Below are 13,971 nucleotides of genomic sequence, written 5' to 3' on the forward strand. Positions count from 1 at the left end.
TTTGCTTTTTAGGGCCACACCCATGCCATATGGAGATTCCCAGGCTAGGGGCCTAATCAGAGCTGTAGCTGCTGGCATACAGTACAGCCATAGCAATGTGGGATCCAAGCCACGACTGCAATCTACACCACAGGTCATGGCAACACTGGATCCTTCACCTACTGAGCAAGGCCAGAGTTCAAACCTGTGTCCTCATGGATGCCAGTCAGATTCGTTAACCACTGAACCATGATGGGAACTCCACCATATTATTATTATTATTTTAATAATATATTTAAACACATAATTTATTAATTATCAGTGAATTTCATTCCACTCTTTCTTGTATCTGCTCTGTAAATGTGATTGGGGTGTTTGATTCCTAGGTATGTCTAAGTATTATTACTTCATTGTGAATTACAGCTTTTAGCATGGCAAAGGGCCTTCACTTTTGTTTCATTTCCTACTTGGGGCCTGAATCCTGTATCTCTTCTGCTAATCAGGATCACTACTCCTGTTTTCTAAGGCTTGGCGTGTGCCTGGCACCTTTCCTCTCATATTCCACCACCTTTCCGCTTTGCCCTTTTTTTTTCCTTCCATGCCATATGGAAGTTCCCAGGCCAGGGGTCGAATTGGAGCTGCAGCTGACGGCATATGTCACAGCCATAGCAACTCGGGGCCCGAGCCGCATCTGTGAACTACACCACAAGCTTAGTGCACCACTGGATCCTTAACCCACTGAGCAAGGCCAGGGATGGAACCCACCTCCTCATGGATACTAGTCAGGTTCTTAACCTACTGAGCCACAATGGGAACTCCCACCTTTCTGCTTTGATCCACTCTCTTGAATATAGATGTGTTTGTAGGTATCGTCATAGCTCAACTTTCCCAGGAGCTTATATACCCTTTCAGTACATGATTCAGGTTTTCTTTTACCTCCAGAAAGTTTCATTGTACATGGACTGTAAATGCCAGGCTGTAAATTATTTAACTTCTCCTCTGTAGGAGCTTCATTTATGCGTTTATTTGATCTTCCTCGCTTATCTTCTTGGACACTTTCTCTCTGATTCATTTTAGCTCTTTATTCAGTTTTTGTCCCCTGGCTTGCAGGCCGCCTGTGCCGAGGGGCACTCTACATGCTGACGGTGCCCCAGCTGCAGCTGCTCTCCAGGGTGAGCATGTTTCCCAACAGCCCCGCCAGTCTCCTTTGCTCTCCTGACTGGCCGTGGGTGTTTGCGTCAACCCCACATTCAGTAGGGCCCAAAGGTCAGTAGTGGGGCTGTGTCCCTTGCCCAAGGGACTTGGCTTTGTGCACGCAAGGTGGCAGGTCCTCTGCCCTAGGCTTGTGGGGTGCATCTGGGGGGCAGCTTCTTGTGTAACACCAAGCCCCTTAGCCCATGGGGATGATGACGATGAGTGACGGTGGTGGCTGAGAGCAGTGGTGGCCTTCACGGGCCACCAGCTGACTTAACACAATGCTGGCTTCTCCCCGGAGCCTCTGCTGTTTCCATGCTGCCCTGTTGCCCACAGGTTGAAAGGGGTCAGCTCCCTGGCTAGAGAGGGCAGAGTTCAATATTGAAGGGGTTTGGGGCCTTAGAGACTTCTTGGTGGAAAGGCTCATGAGGTATTTGGTGGCCCGAGAACTGTCTTCAGCAAGAGTGAGGAAGAGAGGGTCCAGGCCGGGCATGGAGGAGATGCTGACAGTGCAGGGACAGCATCCATTACCTGGAGGCCTGCACGTAGCTGGCCCATGTGAGGGGCTGCATCTGCCAGCGATTCATGGGCTCAGAGATGTTCGTTCTGAGTGCCAGGGGTTGTATTTGAAAATTAGACTATGGTGAAAAGCAGGCAGCTGGAGAAGATCTCTAAGATGTACTTGGGCTGGTGGCCAAGGAAGGACAGCAAGAGAGAGCAGTGGCAGAGCAGGACAGACTGGCTGTGCTGGAGCCTGTAGCCAGGGGAGGCCGGTGGTTGAAGAGGGCAGCCAGCAGAGAGAGGCCACAGGATCCATGGGCAGCACTGAGAAGCGGGTGTTTGGAAGCAGCCTGCAAGGAGATAGGAGAGGAATTACCGAGGAAGACATTGGAGGCCAAAGCAAGATGGTGACATGCAGCTGCTCAAAAGCAGAAAATCCGTTTATTTGATTCACCCATCACATCGCCCTCCCTGGGACCAGTGTGCTACCATGTTCCCAGCAGGGCCACACTTGGGCTGGATTAACCTCACTTCGTGTTTGGTGTGGTCGGGAAAGGAGGGTCCACAGGTGGCACAGGCCACTCCTGTAAGACCCAGTAAGGTCGTGGTGGTTGGGTCTGTGGGAGCGGTTTTCATAGTGCTCCCAGGTTGGAGAAGTCCCCTCCCTCACCGGTGAGGAGATGTGAGACGGTGTTGACATGTGGCAGTCTCTCCCCAGGTGTTCCACACTCACTCTTTGCTGTGTCCATCAGAGGATGAGCCTCTGCCTCCACCACTCTCCCCATCTGGCAGACGTCCAGAACCTGTTGGGCCCCTGACAAGGCAGCCCGGCTAATGGTGATGCACAGAAATGAAAACAGCATGCAGTTGGTTGTCACGACCTATGAGCTAGGGGCCAAGAAGTCCAGGGATCAAGTGGACTGTGGGTAAGGATCCCCGTATTAGGGCTGTCACCACCATGCCTTATGATGCTTCAAGCACAGATTGCTCATGTTTCCTTTGGGGCACTTTTTCTTTCCTCTCAGTGAATCATAGTGAGCCAACAAAGGTTTTCTTTTTTTTTTCTTTTTTTGTCTTTTTGCTATTTCTTTGGGCCGCTCCCACGGCATATGGAGGTTCCCAGGCTAGGGGTCCAATCGGAGCTGTAGCCACTGGCCTACGCCAGAGCCACAGCAACGTGGGATCCTAGCCACATCTGCAACCTACACCACAGCTCACGGCAACGCTGGATTGTTAACCCACTGAGCAAGGGCAGGGACCGAACCCGCAACCTCATGGTTCCTAGTCGGATTCATTAACCACTGCGCCACGACGGGAACTCCAACAAAGGTTTTCTTGTTGGGATTTATGTAACGGCTGAGCAGTTGGGCGTGTGCTGTGTAGTGGACCCTGTGCCTGGCCCTGGGCCTCAGACGTCACCTACGGTCCACTCTCTCCCCTCTCCTGACTGGTCTCCCTGCTGCATTCATCTCTCTCTTTCACAACTAGGTCAGAGTCACTGTTCTCAGCACTGAGTGCACACAAAGGTGAATAAAAGCCACAACTCTCTCTTCCCTAATGAACTCCTCATCCAGTAGGAAAATAAGACCCACATCCATCTCCTTTTTTGTCTCCTCTATTTCCCAAACCCTGCATCCCTCTGATAGGCTTTCCCTGTGGTCATTAGCATTTTTTCTTTTGTATTATGTTCATTTGTTTTCCTGTCATCATTTGACCATAAATTTTACTCTGAGCTTCCTGGCAGCCAAGGAAAAAAGGGATACAAGATGTGTAATGTAATCCTTTGTCTGATGTGAGAAAACACATGAATTCTTCAGAAGAGGTAATTTTATTTTCCTGGTGCTAAATTCCATAAGGAAATGATCAAGTAAAAAAAATTTTTAACAAGTAACACTATACAGTATAAAAGTATCTTCACCAAGTTTTTGGCAGATGTCATAAAAGTCGTAGTTCTCATGTGGCCATTTCTTACATCATCCTGTCTTAGATGAGGAAGGGGAGAAGGCAGGGCAGAAGCCTCATCCTTGGGTCATTTCCACTGTCATGTCATCTTGGGCCTTCCCAGCCCCTGTGAGGCATCGCAGTCAGTATCTCAGAGCCGGTGCCCGGGGGACTTAGGGGAACAAATGCATGGGTCAGGACTGAACACAGCTGTGACCACAAAGCCATTGCTTTTTCCACCATCTTAGGTGAGGCATGTCTGTTCTAGACCCACAGCTGCAACTAAGAAATGACAGTCTGTGTGTCTTTATTTCAAAAAGGAGAACAGATCACAAGTTTCCTCCTGCCAGAGACCATGATGCCTCCTCACATCATGAAGGGCCACGGCTCTCAGGTGATCCTGCTGGTGTCCGGGTCGGAGCTGGTGCTCTTCACCATCCATGGCCTGCAGCTGGTGACCTTTCAGGACCACCAGAGGCCCATCACGTCCATGGGGGTGGTGAGCGTGGCGCCCGCCCACCTGCCTGTGTCGAGGCTCTGAGCTTTGGAGCCCACGTCCCTGCCTAATAAGTTCTTATAGCAAGATCACAGGATACAAGTTTAATGTGCTAAAACTAACACTTTCTTTGTAGTAGCAATAAACAAGTAGAATTTGAAATTTAAAACACATTGCCATTTACATTAGCCTCAAGAAATCAAATACTTAGGTATAAATCTAACAAAATTCATTCAAGATCGATACAAGAAAAACTATAAAACTCTGATAAAAAAATAAAGAACTAGGTAAATGTAGAGATATTTCATGTCCATGCATGGGAAACTCAATATTGGCAAGATGTTGGCCCTTTGAAACTTGATTTATAGATTCAGTGCAGTCTCTTTGAAAATGCTGGCCTTATTTTGTGGATATTAACTAAGTGATTCTAAAATTTATCCAGAATGGCGAAAGACCCAGTATAGACAGTATTGAAGGAGGAGAGTAAAGTTGGAGGACTGACACTGCCTGACTTCAAGACTTATGATAAAGCTATAGTAATCAAGACCATGTGGTACTGGTGAAAGAACGGTCAAACAGATCATTGAAACAGAATAAAGAACCCAGAGAGAGACTCACGTAAGTATAGTGAACTGATCTTGAGGCAACACAATGGAGAAAAGATGGTCTCTTCAACAAATAGTGCTAGAACAACTAGATAGCCATATATATCCTTGTATTTAAAAACATAAGAATCTAGGGATAGAACTTACACCTTTTTTTAAAAAAATGATTGATTTACAATGTTCTGTCAATTTCTGCTGTACAGCAAAGTAACCTAGTCTCACACACACACACACACACACATATATATATACCTTCTTTTTCTCACATTATCCTCCATCATGTTCCATCACAAGTGATTAGATATATAGTTCTCTGTGCTATACAGCAGGATCTCCTTGCTTATCCATTCCAAATGCAAGAGTTTTCATCTACTAACCTGAGATTCCCAATTCATCCCAGTCCCTCCCCAGCCCCACTACATACACTCTTCTGTCCTACATGTCCATGATCTTTTCTGTTTTGTAGATAGATAATTGGTGCCATATTTTAGACTCCACATGTAAGTTATATCATATGGGGTCTGTCTTTCTCTTTCTGACTTACTTCACTCAGTAGAAGAGTCTCTAGGTACATACATGTTGTTGCAAATGGCATTATTTGGTCCTTTTTATGGCTGAGTAGTATTCCATTGTATATATGCACCACATCTTCCTAAACACCTATTCAGATGGGCAATTAGATTGTTTCCATGTCTTGGCTATTGTGAATAGTGCTGCCATGAGCATACAGGTGCATGTATCTTTTTCAATGAATTTTTTTTTTGTCTGGATATATGCTCAGGAGTAGGTCATATGGTAGTTCCATATTTAGTTTTCTGAGATATTACCTTATTGTTTTTTATACTGGTTTTACCTATTTACATTCTCATCAACAGTGTAGGAGGGTTCCCTTTCCTCCACATCCTCTCCAGCAGTTTTTTGTTGACTTGTTAATGATGGCCACTCTAACTGGCGGGAGGTGGTATCTCATTGTAGTTTTGATTTGCATTTCTCTAATAATTAGTGATGCTGAGCATTTTTTCTTGTGCCTGCTGGCCATCTATATGCCTTCTTTGGAGAAATGTCTTTTTAGGCCTTCTGCCCATTTTTCAATTGGGTTGTTTGTTTTTTTGCTATTGAATTGTATGAGTTGTTTGTATATTTTAGAGATTAAACCTTTGTCAGTTGAGTCCTTTGCAAAAATTTTCTCCCATTCTGTAGGTTGTCTTTTTTTTTAAATGATTTCCTTTGCTGTGCAGAAGCTTTTGAGTTTAATTAGGGCCCACTGGGTGTCATACAGTTTTTGTAGTGTATTATATTCTTCTTCTTTTTACAATCCTTTAAAAATTTGTAAAAACATTTTTTTAAATTTGTTTAGCTTATGGCCTCTACAGAAACAGTTGATGAGCAGGATTTGGCCTGTGAGTTATAGTATCCTGATCCCTGGACAAAAAAATTCAAAATTAATTGATATAAAAAAGAAAATTGAAATCAATTGAAAAACTCCAAATCCATTCATCATAAAACTCTGGTAGGCGTTCCCTCTGGCACAATGGGATTGGCAGCATCTCTGCAGTGCCAGGATGCAGGTTTGATCCTTGTCCGGCACAGTGGGTTAAAGAATCTGGCATTGCCACAGCTCTGGTGTAGGTCGCAACTTTGGCTCAGATCTGATCCCTGGCCCGGGAATTCCATAAGCTGCAGGGTGCTACCCCCCAAAAAATCCCTCTAGTATATTAGGAATAGAAAGAAACTTCCTTAATAAATGGTACCTACAAAAAAATCTATAATTAACATCAGGATTAGTATGAAAGGTTTCATATTTTACCCCAGGATCAAGAACAAAGCAAAGATACATTATTTTTAACATCATAAGCTGACTAGCCAGTACGATAAAGCAAGGGGAGAAAAAACCATATAGATTGGAACGGATGACATGATCATTAAAGTAGAAGTCTCTAGAGTCTATTTTTAAAGGATCCTAGACTTAACAAGTGAATTTAGCATAGTTGCCTAATAAAAGGTCCACATATGGAGTTCCTGGTGTGGCACAACAGGGATCGGCAGCATCTTGGGAGAACTGGGTTGAGGTTCCATCTCCCGTTTAGCACAGTGGGTGAAGGATCTGGAATTGCTGCTGCTGTGACTTAGGTCACAACTCTGGCTTGGATCAGATCCTTGGCCCAGGAACTTCATATGCTGCAGGGTGGCCAGAAATGAAAAAGAAAAATAAAAGGTCAACATACAAAAATTAAAATGCAATTTATACAATATTAATGTATAAATCTGGTTTTTTTTTGTTTTTTTTGAAAGAAAATCTCTTTATTCTAATTAATTCACAAACAATAACATCAGAAAAGCATGTTTCAGAGGCCACATAAACATCTGCCCAGCCCCAAACTCAATACTCAATGAACTTCCACATCAGAAGAATACCCTCCTCCACTGCAATTCTGAAGCACGAAAGCTATTAGTGATAGAGGAGAGGTTTAATCTTGATTTCACACTTTATATCTTCATGATCAATCACATTTTTATGCTAAATCAACCAGGTCATGGGGGGTTATTTTTCATGTCTTCAATGGAGCTTCTTGCTTAAGATAATCCATTTGCCAGTCTGCATTGTTTCAACACCTCGCTGAAACCCTCACAAAGCTTAAGGTCACCCTGGTTCTGGGCACACTCCAAAAACTGTTTCACCTCATAGAAGCATGGGCCAATCTGCTGCTGCTGTGCTGGCTGGGCTCCCTGAGGCTCCTGGTAAGTGATGTCAGGCCTTGAGGGCTCAGCACTACTTCCTTCACCGAAGCCCGCAGTGATCACATGACCTATCGTGTGGCCGATGGCAGAACCCACAACCACGCCGGCTACAGTGGTTGCCATCTGGGCCATGAGACCTGGCTGCTGAGGTGCAGCAGCAGGGGAGCCAACAGCAGATGGTGGAGCTGCTGCTGGTGGCTGAGCTGCCAGCGCTGGCCTGGGTGCAGCTCTCATCTGAGGTGCCCGGCTAGCCGGAGGGGCCATGTGGAAACTGCGGCTTCGGCTTCCACGAGGCATCGTAGCTGCGCAACGAACGCGAACCTAGAAGACAGAGAAACTCAGAGAAGACCCTGGCGGCTTCTCATAAATCTGTTTTTAAAATACCTTTTATTTAAGAAAAAGAAAATACTTTGATATAAACCTGAAAATGTGTGCAGGAGCTATATGCTTAAAAATAAAAAAAAAAGCGAATGAAGAAGATCAAAAGACATCTAAAAATCTAAATAAATGGAGAGATATATTATGATCATGGAGTGAAAAATTAAATATGGTTAAGATGCTAATTTTAAAAAAAGTGATCTATAGATTTAACACAACTCCAGTCAAAATCCCAGGATCACTCATTGTATATATTGACAACTTAATTTTAAATGCTATATAGAAAGTGAGAGGAACTTGAACAGCCAAAATAATTTTGAAAAGAAGAAAATCTGATTTTAAGACTTACTATAAAATCACAGTTATCAAGACAGTATGGTAATAGTAAGAGGTTAACCACACACAAACACATAGATCAAAGGAACAGGACAGATTGTAGGTGTGAATCCACACAAATGTAAGCTTTTTCATTGAGGTACATTTACATAACATGAAATTCATCATTTTAACTCTCTCTTTTTTCTTTTTTAAGTCGTTTTAGGGACTCACCTGTGGAACATGGAGGTTCCCAAGTTAGGGGTCGAAGTATAGTTATGGCTACCAGCCTGCACCACAGCCATAGCAATTCAGGATTTGAGCCATGTCTACAACACCACAGCTCATGGCAATGCTGGATCCTTAACCCACTCAGTGAGGCCAGGGATCAAACCTGTGTCCTCATGGATTCTAGTCAGATTCGTTTCCACTGAGTCATGATGGGAATTCCTCATTATTTTAACCATTTTTAAGAGTACAGTTCAATGCTATCTTTGGTATTAAGGTCTGTAGTAATTTCCTCACTTTTGTTTCTTATTTTAATCGGAGTCTTTTCTCAAAGATTTTTCAATTTTGTTGCTCTTTGAAAATATCTTTGGTTCATTTATTTACCCTCTTGTTTCTCTGTTCTTTATCTCCACTCTAATCTTCATTATTACCTTCCTTCTGCTAGTTTTGAGTTTTTCCAAGTGCTTTAAGGTGCCAATTTAAGTGGCTAATTGGAGACATTTTTTAATGTAGGAACATAGGCATTTAAAGCTACAAATTTCCTTCTGAGCATATTTCACTGCATCACAAAAATTTTGGTACAGCATGTTTACATTTCTTTCATTTGTGTCTTCTAATTTGTCTTGTGATCTTTACTTTAGCCCACTGGTTGTTTAAGAGCATGTTACTGTGTGCATATTTGTGAATTTTCCAGTTTTCCTTCTGTTGGTGCTGGGGGTAATTTCATAGGAATTTCTTTAGTAGTTTGAGCAGGGGAAGAAATCATGAGTAGACCAGAAGAAGCAGAATTCTTGTAGAATGGATTCTGGCAATCTCTACACAGGACTACTGTTATTTTATCAACATGGGATAAAATAAGGTTATGTTTTATTGAAATGACTCTCTCCAGCATTGACAGCCACAACTACAGGGAAACTTAAGTTTTGATCCTACGATGAGTGGAGGAAAAAACGTCAAGCAGAGACCTGCCTTCTCCCACAAGAATAAGAGATCATAATAAAGGCGTTCATTCCTTCTACTCCAGCAGCAAGATTTAAACCTTGCATTTGGAAACAGAGCATGGAAACAGATGCTGCTGGTGCAAAGTTACACAATTTTTTTAAAATGGCTGCATCGAAGGCATATGGAAGTTCCCAGGCCAGGGACTGAATTCCAGCCACAGCTGCAACCCCATGCCTTGCAGCAAGCCAGATCCTTTAACCCACTGCACCAGGCCAGGAATCAAACTGGTGCCTTTGCTTCGATTAGTTAGATTCTAAACCCACCTTGTCACAGCAGGAACTCCTACATACTTTCTTTTCATTTTTTCATGTTTCATTTCTTTTTTGGCTGCCCTGAAGGCGTATGGAGTTTCTGGGCCAGGGATCAGATCCAAGCCACAGTTGTGACCTGTGCTACTGGTATGGCAACATTGGATCTTTAACCCACTGTGCCGGGTCAGGGATCAAACCTTTGTCCTGGCCCTGCAGAGATGCCACCAATCCCATTGTGCTTTTTAAATGCCAACTTTTCTACATTTCACACCAGTAAAGCTGCACTTAAATTGATGTTACTTATAATGGTCATGAGATGAGTGATGTAGCTCCACAGTTTATTACTGCATCTCCAAGTCCTAGAAATGTCACTTCATTGAAATGCCCAGTAAATGACTGACTTGTAGTAGTTTAATGATTCTCCTATTAATATTCTTAGAATTGATTTCCAGTTTGGAAGTACTACTACAGTGAGAAGTGAATTACTATAATATCCTCTTTTTTATGTTTTTATTTTCTTTTGCTAACATGTTCTCAACTTTAGAAATTCTTCTCTGAATGGTTTCACAGATGCGAACTTCAGGACAGAGGTGGAAGAGTGAGAGTCTACTGCTGCAGAAGAAACAGAAGGACAGATTCCTTTTTTTGGCCCTTTTGTCTCTTAGGGCCACACCCACAGCATATGGAAGTTCCCAGGCTAGGGGTCCAACTGGAACTGTAGCCACCGGCCTATGCCAGAGCCACAGCAATGCAGGATTTGAGCTGTGTCTGCAACCTACACCACTCTCATGGCAATGCTGGATCCTTTAGCCCACTGAGTGAGGTGAGGGATCGAAACCCACATCCTCACGGATGCTAGTCGGGTTCACTAACTACTGAGCCATGACAGGAACTCCAGGACAGGTTCCTTTTGAGGTAACATGATACCATGAATAAATTAGTACATTTGTCACCTTTTAAAATTACAATGGCTGGCCTCATGGGGAAATTGGAAGAGATGAATTTCTACTTGCTAAAATATCATGGCCTCCTTCAATTTAGTTTCCTGAATGAGGTGGTGAGTCAGATGAGCTCTGAAGTCCATTTGAGCTCAAGGTTTTTATTCTTCTTGACCTGAGAGTGCCAGGGAAGGTGGCAGCATTTCAGGGCTGATGCAGGTGCACTGGGTTTATGGAAGCCAAGATGATAAGCCTCACATGAGCTCCATGGGATGAGGTTCTGCTCTCAGGACATGCTGGCAGTCACCCCCACTTAGGACATAACCTGAATTTTAATGACTGAAGACATAGGTACCCTGTGGATATTTTCATAAATGCCAAAGTTCGCACATTGTGGCTGATTGACTATAATGGCTAATAAACTTCAACAGAGTTTTTGCAAGGAACTGTATCTTATGATGAATACCATACTAGATGCTGATTATCTGTTATTATTAATGATATCTTCCTGAAATGTATTATGTATACTTATTTAGTCATGAAACTACTAATAATTCATGGAATATCATATATGTTTGTAATCTTTGTGATATTCTTTTCTCCCAGAACAAAAAGTTATCTCTGTGTCAAAGAAGCCTTGCTTTGATAAGAATTCTGTGGAAATAGTCAATATCGATGTTCCTCCAGCAGATGTATTTTCACCAACTTATCTTCTATTATGAAAAATTTCTTCTATTATGAAAAATATTTTATATTGATATACAAGTGTGTGCACCCATGGGTTTCAACTTTCAGCAGTGGCCTAAGTTTGTGTTGATTCTCTTGTTTTATATCAAAGAACTCCAAGCCATTATTAGTATTTTACTTCATTTTAAAGTAAAAGTGGGAGTTCCTCTTGTGCCTCCATGTGTTAAGAACCCAACATAGTGTCCATGAGTCCCTGGCCTCACTCAGTGGGTTAAGGATCCAGCATTACCTCAAGCTGTGGCATAGGTTACAGGTGTGGCTCTGATGTGGCATTGCTGTAGCTGTGGTGTAGGCTGGCTGCTGCAGCTCTGATTTGACCCCTAGCCTGGAAACTTCCATTTGCCACAGGTTGGGTCCTAAAAAGAAAAAAAAGTAATAATAAATAAATTAAAAAATAAAAATAAAATGATGGTGTTTGTTATGAAGCGTCAGGTTGTTTTAGGGATGATGATGTGCTACCAAACGATCTTTGCACATTAACAGCTTAAAAGAATGCTCATAGATATATTTCTTCAAGTCAATCTTTAAGAAATCAGATGTCCCCATAAACACAGAGCTTTGACATTCTAGTATATAATATAATTTATTTAATTCTACTTTCATACTTGAAATAATCACGAGGGTTGGTAGATGCTACATTTCTGAAACCCTGACATTAATTTAAGGAACTCAGCTGAAAAGATAAGGTTTCAGAAAATTGCAAGTGATGTAATGTTAACAGTTCAGATCACCAGTTTGCATTCTCCTCCAATAGAAAAACTCACCACATTTCATCTTCCTCATGACTACAGGTGTTGAACAGTAATCATGTTAGGGAAATGTGTATTCAAGTCGTTCGCCAATTTTTTAAATAAGAGTTGCTTTTGGTTGTTGAATTATACAAGTTATTTCTACATTCTCTATATCAAACACTTACCAGGGATGTGGTTTGCAAATATTTTCTTCTATTCTGTAGGTTATCTTTTTACTTTCTTGATTATGCCATTTGCTGCACAAAAGTTTTTAATTTTGATGAAGATCCATCTTTTTGTCTAAATAATATTAAGAGCTGATTTCTCATCAGAAACCATGGAGGCAGTAGTGTTGCAAGAAAATGTCATGTTAATGGATGGTCATGTCTTGGGTCTTGGGTAAATTTCTGGGAAAGGCTTCCAAGTGAGGGCTCGTGGCTTTGTGCAGGAGAGAAAAGAGCAAGCCATAGTAAAGAGGAAGTGAACTTATTTAGAAAGATACATATTGCATAGACAGAATGAGGACTTTCTCAGAAAGGGAGAGCTGGCTTGACATGTGGGGTTGTTAGTTTTTATGGTCTGGATAATTTTATGGGCTAACAAGTGGGAGGATTATTCCAACTATTTTGGGGAAGGGGTAGGCATTTCCAGGAATTGGGCCACTGCCCAGTTTTTTGGCCTCTAATGGTCAGCCTTGGAACTGCCATGGCACCTGTAAGTATGTCATTCAGCATGCTAATGTGTTACAATGAGCATGTAATGAGTTTCAAGATCTACTGGAAGTTGAATCTTCTACCATCTTAGGCCTAATAGGCTCTCACCACTTTTTGTCAATGTTCTAACCACTGTTCTACTCAATGGCTGTCATTCTTGTAATGGTCATGCCTTCCCCTCCCCTCCTGTTTCAGTAGGAGGATATATTCAAAGTTCTGAGAGAAAAATAAAAGTCAAATGAAGTATTCTATATCCAATAAAACTATCCTTCAAAGACAAAGGGGAAATGAACTTATTTTGAGCTAAACAAAAACAAATAATTCATTCGTTATAGACCTGCCTTACTAAAGGGGTGACATCAGTAAAAAAATGTCAGATTAGATAGTTCCAGGGGCCTATCCCTCCATAGAAACACTGAAAAAAATCAAGCAAAAAATGTAAGAGTCACCATAGTCAGAATTGTTGAAAACGGAGGTTTATAGCAACAAAGAGAAAAATGAATCAAAAAAAGCCAACTTTAAAATGGTAGGAATGCATTGCAACATTGTTACTTGTCCTTGACCTGCACAATTCCCCACCCTTGGTAGCAGTCTTGAAGAAAGCAGCCTTCAACCCTTGTCCCTGGCTAAAGGGAGTAGAGAAGACCTTATTTACGGTGACTCATGTTTGTCTGTTTGACCTGTCTTAGGTATCACCTGAAAGATTGATAGAAGGTGCTTGTCTGTTTAACATAATTTGGAATTTGCTCAGGCCAGAAAATTGCCTACACAGGTAGCATTCCTCAAAAAATTGTACAACAAATGAACAAACTGCTGTAGCTTAGGGCAAAAGATATGGTTGAGAGATAATAATAAACCTGCCAAAAGCTTAGGGAAAGTTTCTCTGAGAAATTAGGGCATTCAAATGGACTTGTGTATGGTGGTACATTTATGTGTATAGAAGTGTGTATAACCTAGGCATGACACATGCTCAGAGAAGACCTGAGAAGTGTCTGAGCCTTCCTTTCTGGCTGATCTCTAAGGTCAGCACAAACAGGAAGTGAAGGTGAAGGCAGAGTTGTAACTTGCCTGGCTAGGCAATAAAGGAGTGCCTAAACACAGAATCAATGTGAGAAAACCGGGAGAGGTTTTTATTTTCCTTTTTTCATTTTTAGGCATTGGTGGACTTTTAGCTTCCTAAGAACTTTTCAAAGCCCCTGTGAATATTTTATCC

General features: G+C 42.2%; 1 protein-coding gene and 1 pseudogene across 1 annotated transcript in view; both read right to left on the reverse strand.

The window, feature by feature from the left end:
* LOC146396342 (uncharacterized) overlaps positions 1-13,971 on the reverse strand; it is a 223,962-nt gene that overhangs the window by 16,432 nt on the left and 193,559 nt on the right. The gene's annotated exons all lie outside the window — the stretch shown is intronic.
* On the reverse strand, positions 6,995-7,795 carry LOC146396343 (coiled-coil-helix-coiled-coil-helix domain-containing protein 2 pseudogene; annotated as a pseudogene).

Source organism: Sus scrofa, chromosome 14 (genome assembly GCF_054392235.1).
Source record: "Sus scrofa isolate SSC_HxYL_T2T_F1_AM1 chromosome 14, Sscrofa_HxYL_maternal_Yorkshire_Landrace_v2.0, whole genome shotgun sequence".
Lineage (NCBI taxonomy): Eukaryota > Metazoa > Chordata > Mammalia > Artiodactyla > Suidae > Sus > Sus scrofa.